The sequence below is a fragment of the Haliotis rufescens genome, unplaced genomic scaffold (assembly GCF_023055435.1).
Source record: "Haliotis rufescens isolate VD_foot unplaced genomic scaffold, xgHalRufe1.0.p SCAF_2, whole genome shotgun sequence".
NCBI lineage: Eukaryota > Metazoa > Mollusca > Gastropoda > Lepetellida > Haliotidae > Haliotis > Haliotis rufescens.
In genome coordinates this window covers 63,678,900-63,692,906 of record NW_025963890.1, presented here as the reverse complement: position 1 = coordinate 63,692,906, position 14,007 = coordinate 63,678,900, and positions in this window count along the sequence as shown.

Here is a 14,007-nt window from a genome sequence, read left to right as displayed (position 1 = left end):
CTGGTCGGCTCGGAGTCAGTATACTGTGTCTGAGTGGGGTATTCATGTTAAACTGCGGCATGGTATCTCAGTGAGCTAGCACTATAAATCGGCATCAGTCCGGACTAGTACAAGCAGCCACACACACACATACACGTGCATGCACGTCGCTATATAAGTGCAATAATCTTGGACGCGACGTTAAACCCAATTTCACCTCACCTCACCTTAATCAACCATTAGAGATGAACCGCACTATGAAAGGGAAGGAGAATTTGAAGTGTGATTTTTTAATATATCCCAATACCCATTAGGACGTCACGAAACTGCAAGGGTTTGTCATGACAAGTGCTTTCTAGTGTGCACAGAAGATTGATCGATATTTGTTGAGCATTATAGTCCAAAGCGTCAAGGTGAATTTAGAATTTCAATTGTTAATAACAATATACATGGTTTTACTGTTACTCTCTCTTGAAGTCTTTGATGGACATTTTACTATATACATGTATTCATGTTTCTCTCTCTTAGGGGCACGGGTGGCCCAGTCTAAGGCGCACCTTGGGCACGCCAGAAACCTATGATTGTGGGTTCGAATCCCGGTTCGTCCCGATTATGTTTCTAGGTTTGTCAGCACCATACCCGTGCTCGTGGGTTTCTCCGAAGTGGTAAACGTCTGAGACCTGCATCACTTCGGGCGCTCTTCCCACATGAAGCTCACACGCCGTGATATAACTGGAATAATATTAAAAGCGACGTTAAACCCATCTCACTCACTCACTCTCTCTCTTGTTTGTTATACAGTTTCAATGGATTATTTTATCATGAGGAATCACAATCACATCAAACGACAAGAAGGATCATGTTTGTTAAAATGTTTATATTTATCTTTCATATTAATGAAATATGGATTGGTCAACAAGCAAGATTCCTTGATATGTAATTGCTGATCCGGGAAACAGTTTTCAAGACCTTTTAAAGTAAACATAATCTAATGTACAATGCATAAAAGTATATCCGCAACCGTAAAGTGCAAATTGTGTTTAATTAATATCATTACTATAGTTTTCATTATTATTCTTTCGAATATTGTGTTCTTAACACACAAAAAGTGAAATGAAGAATTTATATGTTGGTTGACACAATGAAAGAAGCGTTTGTTAATAATACTATTTTCAGATACCTACCATGGAAGTAAAATTATATCATATCTGCTATTTGCAAAGTAGAAAATGTACAGCATCTCCACAATGATATGCAGTTTGATCAGCCAGATGCGTGTTAAATTGCTGCAACCGAGCATAAATTAATAATTTACACAAAAAAGTCTTAATAATTGTTTGTTGTTGTGTTAGGGAGATTGATTAAAGTTTTAAATTCGCTTAGTGAACTAACGTGAAGGAAATCCCCGTGCAGAGCGTTCCACAGATTTATCTCATCAGACAGGAACTATCTTGCATATCTTAGTGTGCTACAGCTGATTTGTTGTAAATTGGTTAAGATTCGACCTGGAATAAGTTCATTTATATACTCTGCAAAAAATGAAACGCAATAGTAGTAAAATCGTATCTGACAGAGTGTTGCCGATAACCGTACAGAATTAATACCAAAAATGAATTCGTCATTTCGCCATGGATTGGGGTTGATTTGTTTGGAAAAATCAGGTACTGCAGAAATTTGGTGAAAAGATGGAAATATCGCAAAAAACGTGACCACGCAACCACGTGAGAGCCTGGCGAGGAAACACACATACACGTGCAACATCACTTGTTGGGCTATAAAAACGTTGGGTTTTCATTTGCATGCCATCGCAATCTTACAGCAAGTGAACAGCGAAAACATGCCACGACTGACGGAAGCCCAACGCAACAACGCCATCGTCCGACTGCAAACACCAGCGAATCATCTTCGACTGTGGCCAGGTTTTTCCACGTTCCAGAGCTGCTCAAAAAGTCTCTTAAAATTGTACTCTTAAATTGTGTGTAGTCTCTTTGAATAATGACCTCTACATCTGATGTCGAAAAGCTAACAACAGTTACAACTTATACAAACATCGATCAAAGCAAATGGTAATTCTGGTAGGCTCAGGCGAAATTGCTTATGACCGCGAATAGCTTGTAAATGTCCAGTCTCTTGACTATTTACGCGTACTTTGTCTAACTTGAAGCCGTCGGTAACATAGCATACATATCAAAATTATATATTATACAGATAAGATATTCAAAAGAAGTAATTACGAGTTTTACATTTAATTTATATCAATATCGTCCCAGCAGAATTACAATCGCATCAAAGCGGTGTTAAACCCAACTCACTCACTCACAATCACATCATAGATCACGAAGGAATATAAAAGCCAAACAGTTCGAATATCTCTACGTCATACAATCATAAACATCACAACATTTGAGGTAGAAGTCACCCATTGACGTTCTCTGTGTAAGTGTTTAAACATACACAAGCAGCGTCAACTGTCAGACAAGCGAGTACATATTGCAATGTACAAGTGGTAGACATTTACAAGATTAATCACCACTCTGACCCGTGACCTACGTGTCAGCTCCTATGTCAATTTCACATCATCTACCTAGGTGGCGCTTGTATTTGTTGTCTATATCATCATCTGTACCCTCTTCAGACAAGAAAACAGATTCTATCGGCGCACAAACAGTGAGGCTTGTAGCGGGCTGAGAGCTATTTGAGGCCAGTACCGGCGGAACATGAAGGAGTGTGGTACTACTGGGTTCTGATCTGTGTTCTAGCTGTAAACGTGCATGTCATGTCTACCAATGAACCGTGTTCAAATGTCATTCAAATCGTACGCCTCTCTCTCTCTTTCTTTGGCACTCTCTTTGACATACACTCTCTTTTCTCTCCCTCTCGTCTGTCTCTCATTTCACCTGACACTCTTCTCTTCTCCATCTCTTTCTTTCTCCCTATCTCTTGTCTCTCTACTATCTCTTCTCTTCTCCCATCTCTTCTCTGTCGCTCTCTCTTCTGTATGTGGGGGCATGGGTGGCCCAGTCGTCTAAGGCGCCGCGATTCGCTGTGCAGAGTTGCGTCCCTTGGGCACGCCAGAAACCTATTATTGTGGGTTCGAATCCCGGTTCGCCCCGATTATGTTTCTAGGTTTGTCAGCAACATACCCGTGCTCGTGGGTTTCACCGAAGTGGTAAACGTCTGAGACCTGCATTACTTCGGGCTTTCCTCCCACATTAAGCTGACACGCCGCGATATAACTGGAATATTGTTAAAAGCGGCGTTAAACCCAACTCACTCACTCTTCTGTATGTCTCCCTCTCACTCTCTTCTCCAATCTCGTCACTCTCTCTCTCTCTCTCTCAATGTTCATATCTCTTCTCTCCGTGTCGCTGTCTCCCTAAATCCCTCTTCTCATTGTCTCTCATCTCCATATACTCTCTCACTCTCTCTCTCTCTCTCTCTCTCTCTCTCTGAAGTTCATCATAGCAAGATATGCATTTTCAGCTAGTTTTGGCGGATTAGAATAAAAAGAACAAAGTTTAAACAAAGCCAAGTTTGCACCGCCTGCCATGAAAACGAGCGTAGATCAGTTTATTTACCCAGAAGCTCGACGTTCATTTGATGAACATGTGAATTCTGGAATAAGAGTGTGGCGAAAGTGCAGACTGTCTCATGGTGGCCTGTCTAGCGAGAACAACTAAAAGATGTTGACGATTTCCATAATTCCACATTGGTGATATCTCAGACAAGGCATTTACAGCAGAGTCTCGCTTTAAGTCTATTACTAAGAGAGACCCCCTCCGTGGTCTAGTGGTAGAGCGTCCCCCCGGAGAGCCGAAGGTCCGGGGTTCGATCCCCGGCCGCGTCATACATAAAGACGTTAAAAGATTGTACTTGTTGTTACCCTGTCTGGCGCTCGGCAATAAGGGGCTAAAACAAGGACTGGTCGGCTCGGAGTCAGTATACTGTGTCTGAGTGGGGTATTCATGTTAAACTGCGGCATGGTATCTCAGTGAGCTAGCACTATAAATCGGCATCAGTCCGGACTAGTACAAGCAGCCACATACACAAATGCACGTGCACGCACGTCGCTATATAAGTGCAATAATCTTGAACGCGACGTTAAACCCAATTTCACCTCACCTCACCTCACAATCAACGCCGCTGGGTTACGCAGACACACCATCAACAAAGTCACCGAGCCTGACCACCTGATCCAGTAAGTCGCGCGTACGTCCAGCATTGGTTGTTGGCGACCTATCTAACCTTTTACGACAAGTACGGGTTGTTGAAGACCTATTCTACCCCGGATCTTTACGGGTCTAAATAAGGCAAGATTGATGCACATAATTAAATTTCAATTAGCAGAAAAAGAAAGTGACTTGAAAGAAACTTACTGGAACTGTCAATTGGAGACTAAATCACCTTAAGTGAGTGAGTTGGCTTAACGCCGTTTTTGAATAGTATTCCAGTTATATCACAGCGTGTCAGCTTAACGTGGGAGGAAAGCCCGAAGTGGTGTAGGTCTCAGACGTTTACCACTTTGGTAAAACCCGTGAGCACGGGCATGGTGCTGACAAAGCTAATGCTAGAAACATAATCGAGGCGAACCGTGATTCGAACCCACAATCATAGGTTTCTGGTGCGTGAGCGCGTGCGTGCGTGCGTGTGTCCTGACTAGTGCTGGTTTTATAATGCTAGCCCACTGAGATATCATACCGCAGTTTAACATGAATACCCCACTCAGACACAGTATACTGACTCCGAGTCGACCAGTCCTTGTTTTAGCCCCTTATTGCCGAGCGCCAGACAGGGTAACAACAAGTACCATCTTTTAACGTCTTTTGCTATGATATACGGTCATGGGATCGAACCACAGACCTTCCGCTCTATGGACAGACGCTCTATCCACTAGGCCATGGACGCGGTCATTGGGCGAAGGAGAGCGTGAATACTTCAGCTAATAAGCAAGAAAAACATTGAAATGGACTGTGAGAGATTACATGAAATGATGGAACAGCAAGAGTGGCGTTGAAGAACCTTACTGCCATAGTTCATCCAATCCACAACATTGTCAAACACCTTTAAAAAAAACTTTATTAACAACACCATCCGGCTGTTTATTCCTGTCATTGGTAACACATGATTTACACACATCTTAAAACCTGATGAACTGCCTTTTGACACCTCAAGTTTGAGATTGGTAGCCTTCTCCAATGACGCATCGCACGGTATTGATGGGCGTTGTTTCTCCACGCACCTATAGAAGAGCACTGTCAAGTGGTAAACAAATATTTACAACAACTTCGCAGTGTTATCAAGCCGAGATTCTCCGATCTCCAACAAAATGACGCAAGACTACTGGTCTACAACACTCCTCGTCCATGTTCTCAACACAGCCGGTGCGACCAGCTCTCTTTGATATTCTCAAGCGTTATTTTGCTGTGCTTATTTCCATCCGAACGAGTGGCCCCTCCGTCACTGTCAGGGATTGGAAGACTAGTTTTTAATCATAAACTGATATTCTGAACAACTTTGTCAACGATATCCTTTTACTGTGGGGTGGCTGTGGTAATCAAATGTTGATATATGTAAATCATTGTCAGATAAGACCCATTTGCTGGTGTTACTTAGTGTTAAATTGTCGCGTTTCTAACGACTGACATTAATTATGTACATACACGAGACTTGGCAGGCTGCTTGTCATAAGTGTTATTAGCCTTCGCCAAAATACGTATTTGCTCCTCAGGAAACTGTATTTTTTATTCGGTTTTTTGTTTCAGTTTAAAGCAAAAAAATAAAGTTTTCCGTTTTAAACTGAAAATAACATTTTCGGAGAGTGAAAGATAGTTTTCCGTGACAGATCCAATTGACTTTATATGTAAACTTTTGGGTATGTTTTCTTTAGCAAATAGCTCATTTGGGGTAACACGTTTACACGCCATTTTAAAGCAGGTTTAAATAGCGAGATATAATCAGATAAAAACTCTACACAAACAATACGTTTAAGAAGTAATAGTCAAGGATAAACTGTCTCTGCAGCAACAAGGAACATATTGACCACAAATTAGGTTTAGAACAAATATCTTTGTTAAATCACTTCTTTATGGCTCAGTCGCGTGCACTGCGGTTGTAGGTTGTATGACCACATTCTTGTCGTGAGTGAGTCAGTGGCGTACTATAGACCTCAAACGCCCCGTATACTTGCTATTTCTTTTGTTTGTTGTTTAACGCCGCACTCAGCAATATTACAGCTATATGACGGTGGTCTGTAAATAATCGAGTCTGGGTGAGATAATCCAGCGATTGACATCAAGAGCATCGATCTGTGGTTTACGATAACATGCATCAACCAAGTCAGCGAGCCTGACCACCCGATCCCCTCAGTCGCCTCTTAGACAAGCAAGAAGGCTTATCCCGGATCTTCACGGGTCCTGTGGGCTTGCCTTGTATCTAATAAATCAAATGAGCTTCATTTCTGTTATTTATAATTATTTATAATCATGTATACTGACAGTTATATTTGTAACAATATGCATAAATGGTAACTATTTCTCGCAAACATGTTATTGATATATTTATTTATTTGAAGAAGCCGTGATATAATTTAACATTTGTAATCAAGTTTAGAGGATGAAAATGTTCAAAGTTGGCTTTCATCTTTATCAAATTCTTCAAAGGGAATATCTTATAATAACTTTAAAACATGTTTTGAATTTGGAAGTCATCCACACGCTTTAGTTAAGATTAGTTGGGCAAAGACCCGTACTGCTAACTGTCGCTTCCCTGTTGAGTTTGGAACATGGGCTGGTATTTCTCTTAATGATAGAAAGTGTATTTTTTGCAGTACTTTTTTAGGGGTTGAAAATCATGCGATTTCAGAATGTCCGCACTTCAGAACACACCGGAAAAATTTAAGTACATGTAGAGAGTGAATATCATATAAGACCTAATGAGGTTAAGTTTGTCAATTATTTCAAAATGAAAAGCCTGGTGTATTAGGAAAACTTACATTTTCTTGCAATCTAATTATAAGTCCTCTATGTAAACTTTTGTCAAGTATTTATTTGCCCTGTCACCAAATTGAAAATGTAACTTGTATCTTCAGATGCCGTTGTGTACAGCCTGAACGTAAATAAAGTTCTGAATTCTGTGTTAGGCCCCGGATGGTGAGCCTGGATCATTACTCATGCAATATGTTCACATAACCAGGCAACATGTTCACATAACAGGTAATATGTTCACATAACAGGCAATATGTTCACATAACCAGGCAACATGTTCACATAACAGGTAATATGTTCACGTAACAGGCAATATGTTCACATAACCAGGCAATATGTTCACATAACAAGGCAACATGTTCACATAACAGGTAATATGTTCACATAACCAGGCAACACGTTCACATAACAGGGAATATGTTCACATAACCAGGCATTATGTTCACATAACAGGCAACATGTTCACATAACCAGGCAACATGTTCACATAACCAGGCAACCTGTTCACATAACCAGGCAATATGTTCACATAACCAGGCAATATGTTCACATAACAGGGAATATGTTCACATAACAGGCAACATGTTCACATAACCAGGCAACATGTTCACATAACCAGGCAACACGTTCACATAACAGGGAATATGTTCACATAACCAGGCATTATGTTCACATAACAGGCAACATGTTCACATAACCAGGCAACACGTTCACATAACAGGGAATATGTTCACATAACCAGGCAACATGTTCACATAACCAGGCAACACGTTCACATAACCAGCAACATGCTCAAGTTAACATAACTTTATTCACGACATATACACATCTTCTTCAATAATCTTATCAACGATCAAATATAAACTATCAAGTATATACATGTACATATAGGATACAGTCAATAAATTCATGGGCGTGTGACTACTTTGTCGTGTGGTGTCGAAGTGTGTACGCCAACTGTCAAACAGCTGTTCTGCTCAGACTAGTCTCGTAATATCGATGACTATGGCATAATACACAAATAAGTCGAACCCTGAATTCGGACCAAATATTTTAGGCGGCGGATAGCACAGTTGGCCATCAGATTTCTTCAGGAACACTCAGAGATTAGAAGCAGTAATACCCATGTCAGGGGTGGGTCGAAGAACAAGATGCGCAACGCATATTTTCAACAGATTTATTAATGCTACACTTATTAGATACTGCACTTTGATATTTGAAATTGTTGATTAAACGTGACGTGATAATTTATTGAATTTGGCAACATGATAGTTAATTTATCACATCCATGCTTGACTAAATTTTGACTCATTGCTTAATCGTTTTGTATGTTACACTCGATAGTCCACGTTCAACAGAATACTTAATCACATGACAAAAATCACATCTTGCGTCTCTTAATAAACTCGGTCTCTTTGTTCAACACCGGTATCTCCAATACACTGGTCGATAGCATTTTGTTAAAAGGACCACATGTTGCCCAACCAAAGTCCAGTGTCAACAATATCCACGACTTCTCTCACAAACATCTGTTCCAAGTGACACACAAAACTAAGGGGATTTAACATGTCTCCATCATATTGTCCACCGCATGACAGATATGCCCGGGGGGCAGATAGTGCAGGTTTTCAACTGACAAACACTATATTTGATGTGAAAAAACACATATTTTTGTCATATAATCTTTAATTTCGCTTATGACGTTTTGTATAGTTACATCTACCAACCACACAGCGTTTTTTAATGCGACGTGTGGCAGCTAGTAGTGTAAGGGAGATAACTCTTTCCCCTCACAATCAGCTACGCTATTTTGGAAATACAGACTCAATTACGATTAAGTCTACATCCAGGATATCGAATCATTAGTCTTAATCGCACGCGGTGCCGTTTCCCCTTATGGTATTCTTGCCATGACTTCCTCATTGGCGTTTAAACATTTTATGACGCTTCTATGAATTCATCTCACTGTAAATCTACCAACGTTACAATATGATTTGTTCGTTTTCGAGTAACCTCGCACTCATCATTGTGCAAGCTATATGACATGGGCCGTAAAATAATCAGGTCTGGACCTGACAATCCAGTGATTGATATGGGCATCACGCAATCAACCAAGTCAGGAGCCTTCAATATATGGCTTCATGTCGCTTCTCACAACCAGGCAAGATCTATTCTAACCCCAAATTCCCCGGGAGTTATGTAATATGAAGAGAGACCTCTCCAATAACAGCACTACCCTGTGATAGAAAGACAAAACACTATAACTAATATGCATGTGTTTATTTCTTCAATATATAGTGGACGGCAATATCACAGATAGTCAGGTGATCAGTGAGAACGTATGTACCATGAGACAAGAAGTATATCACTAACAGGATGTCAAGCAGAGATTCCCAGTACCTCTTGTAGCTTGAAATACGACAAACAGGTACACCAAGTTCGACTACAAGTACACATTCTGAGGCAAGTTTTGGTTGACAAGACACAACTGTTCCTTCACTAAAAATTAGATGAATAGATTTAAACAGTTCCAATCTCATTAAAATCAGATCTTAGTTCTCGCTACCGCTAAACAAAGATCTGAGGACATCCCATTACGGGTCACGCCAGAACGACCTTTCGCGAATTTTGACCGACCAATGAAATGACTGACAAGAAATCGACATTAGCCAATCAGAAGGCAGCTTTCTCGAGCTTTACGACGTTTCAAACAGGCGACTACGCTTCGAAACATAGTTTGACGTATTCTCGATTAAATTAAAACTGATAAGAACATTCTGGAATGGCTTATAGATTGCCTAGATTGTATGGTATAATCATAAAACCCGTAACTGTCGTTCGGAATACCCCGTGTTAAATATTTCGTGGTTGCATGATTAGAAAATACATTCCGACTGTGACTTTCATGATCTGGTAAGTGACGCTCTGATTGGTTGGATGAAAGGTCGTTCTAACGTGACCCTTAAAGTGAGTGAGTGAGTGAGTTTGGTTTAACGCCGCTTTTAACAGTATTCCACTTATATCGCCGCGTGTCAGCTTAATGTGGGAGGAAAGCCCGAAGTGATGCAGGTCTCAGACGTTTACCACTTCGGTGAAACCCACGAGCACGGGTATGGTGCTGACAAACCTAGAAACATAATCGGGGCGAACCGGGATTCGAACCCACAATCATAGGTTTCTGGCGTGCCCAAGGGACGCAACTCTGCACAGCGAATCGCGGCGCTATGACGACTGGGCCACCCGTGCCCCCTGACCCTTAAAGGGATGTCCTCAGATCTTTGTTTAGCCATAGCGAGAACTAAGATCTGATTTTAATGAGATAGAAACAGTTCATGAATGTGAGAATGCCTTGTTTTTCAACAGCATGTGCCTAGTATGAAAAATATTCATATACAATTTAACACTAAGAACCTCCAGATCAAACAAGAGGCTTTAGAATACTGGGAATCTGTTATGTACCTGTATCACACAGTATATAGCTTTAACACAATGTACACAGATTGAGGACACTCTACCCTTCACTGTCAGGGAGTGCACTCTACACTCCAACTCTCCGCCCAAACAGCACCTGTCTACATCATACAGTAGGCGCCACTCTAACACCATAAATAATCATCCACAGATCACCAGTAACAGAGATCAACTAAAACGTCATGATTATACAACATAGCAATCAAAGGGAAACAACTCTTAAAATCATAAAATGAAATGACAAATTATTGACTTAATACCTATGACACAAGGGAAGATATACATGTCGGGTAGGCCGTGAATCAAAATATATATGCATACATTTAATTATTTGAAAAAATTCCAGTTTGAATTATGATACCAAGAAGATGCTTGAAATTTAAGGCACAACAAACAGACATTGTCATCTCATAATATTAGCATATCTCGGCATCCTTCTAGCATAAATAAGTGTGCACCTTATAATAAACAACTTGTGCAACTTAAACTAGTTCAATAACATCCACCTAATATAAAATATGTTTTTATATCCCGCAAACTATTTTCCTCCAAATATGGGCATCAAATGATATTTTACCTCTAACTTCAGAATCAAATCAAAATCAATCACATCCTACTCAAAAGAAGTTAAAGAACACCTGATTCTTCATGTGACTATAGTTAATCAATCATGCCATGACAACTTAACTCCAGTCATATGAAAAAATCAGGTCTTCATTAACTTCCTTTGGGTAGAATACATTCTTAAGTACAATTCTGTTCCTCCTGACATAAATTTCACATTTGGTTGTCACAAAAATAGTTTCAACACTAAAGCCAGTTTTCAACACGGCAACAGTTGTCAACAACTCACATCACAGACAGATAACTATGTAATAAACAAGCTGTATCACGACAATGACCAGATTTTGATTCATACATTTTGCATAGTGCTGTAGATAATGAGGTGCTTTATTTAACAATATGTGGCATTAGCTTCCAGATCTATGGACATAAAACAGCCTTTGTACAATCAGTCCTGTCTATACAACAACAATAAAATCAAATCCTTTACTTTTACTCTGGATTCAACGCAAGTCTCTATGGGAGAGGTATCAAATGATTGGCGAGGTATCAAATGAAAACACCTTTTCTTAATCAGTAATAAAACAGCGGGTGATGACAGCACAGAGACACTCTGGTTACACATGAAATCATACAGGAAGAAATACAGTTACACTTACAATAGTTTCATACAGTGTTCATGTTTTGTATACTTTGACAAAACTACCTGTAATCCACATTACATGTAATGAAATCAAAACCAGGACACCTAAAGCAAAATAACATTACTTACAATTTCAATGGCCTGTGGATTACATTTATGGTAATTGTTAAGTCTGAAATAAGAGGACAATTTTCAACATTCTTTAACAGATCCTTTTTCAATAAATAAGTAGAGGCATTTACAACGACAAGTTTCATAAACAAATTACACCTACATATTTACATTCATCACATTCTATACAAACGCACATCAATATTCTGACAGTTAAGAATATTATAAATATACATCTTTGGCAATATATTTACACATTAGAATGCTGCCTAATAACAGAATATCAGGACAATATTGTTCCCCCTACCCCCACCCCTCAAAGACGGTGAAATTGAATCAGTACATGCCAAAAGTTATCCTTTCCTCACCAGTGTTTTTTTCTTAGACGGAAAGAAAAAGAAAAACCATGAAAGAAAGCCCTGCCTGGTCAATCTATAAGAAGATGTCAAGGCAGTGGCAAGCTCCTCACAGCGATACCTGCCACCAGTCAAAACTCCCTACTGTGCTGGGCGACCAAAGAGGTTGAAATCAACCCTGACTGACTGTTATGATTACAAACAAGTGATGGCTTTCAGGACAGTGAATACTCTTCTCCAGCTAAAAAATATTCGGTGTCAATTTAACTATCATGTAATTGGTACAGTGAGAATGTAAGGGGGCAGTTGGGTGCTTTTCCGTTAGTCTGCAATTTCAAACCAATATTATCAAACAAAGAAAACAGAAAACAGTCATAAAATCTTTCCCAATATTCACGAAAATGGCATTCCCAAAGAAATACAGAAAAATATAAATGTCACTATATTGGGGGTTAGAGGGAAAAAATTTAAGATTCTTGTAATAGCTGTTTGCACACTGGTGGCAGCGATGGTACCAGGTGGTAACCAAGGTGATACGCTGGTAACCAAGGTGATACATGCTGGGGAGGAGCTTGAGGCAGTGGTGAGGAAGGCACACAACTCTTACACAATGTTCACACTGAGCGATGATGCTCAAGTCAGTGACATTATACAACATGACATTATTTGTTCCAGACCCACAAAAGTCTATCATGTTCATTTTATACTTACACCAATGCCTTCTGATTAAACTGTTACTAACAAGTGTCTGGCCAAGCAAAACCTAAATATAACCCCAAAATTGTATGCAACAAAGAGTTGTCTATTATGTTGACCGACAGCCCAGTTTAGGATAGAATTGTGCATAAGACTACAAACAGTCATGCACCCAAAAGTCAGGGCCACATGCATCCAGTAATATGTGCACTTCATCTTATAAAAACGATGCTGTGCACTCCACTGTCCTATGTGGGGAATGATGAAGTTTGTCAATCCTACCAATTCTGAAATATGTATCTATTTTCAAAGCTTTGGCGATTATTTCAATATTAAAAAGTGACTCAACTTCAAAGACTGTTTGATGAAAGGATCCAGGAAAACTGAAGTGACCTGTTCAGAATAGTAGATCTCTTGAACAGAGAATCTCTTTGCACCACTAAGATTAGTTGTATGGCAATTTTTTTAAAAACAAAACACTCATCACATATATAGACATGAAACTACAGACAATAGAGTATCTCTTGAGGTATTCATATACTGTGAACCTATAAAGATGAAATGCATATTTACATATGTGTAGACTGTGATGACCCTGGCCATGGAGAATGGGAGATAACTCTCATCTTTATGCGTTCATCTGTCGGTAATGGATCGTCTGATATGTGATATGCATGTACATAATATGTAATATCATGTCAGTGGAATGTAATAAATAAGACAATACTAGGTATAGCTCACTGTATCACACACTGCATCTTCCCGAGGCAAGAGCGTCCACTAGCCTTTTTATTCAAGTCTTGTTTCATAGGCTTTGATTCAGGCTAGTGGATATGCTTACCTCGGGAAGATGCACACGCTGATGCATGCACTTATGCAATTAGAAAAGCTGTCAGAACATTAATAATATGTCATCAGAGATATGGTAATTTTGATTTAAACTGTTATTCCACTTGTTTGTCCTTGAGACTCTCACGTACCGCACCAACAGAGTCTACCTCAACACAGGAATGTATATACAGGAACTGGCAAAGCGGTTGTAGGTCACAATTAGCACTGACTTTAATGGATAAAGTGAACCTGTGCTGCATATGACATTGTTGGAATTTGCACAGAAAATGTTGAAGTTTGCACAAAATAGGTTGCATGAACCCTCCTCAGGATCTTATGGATATTTCTTGTACCTCACAAAGACATGAGACAA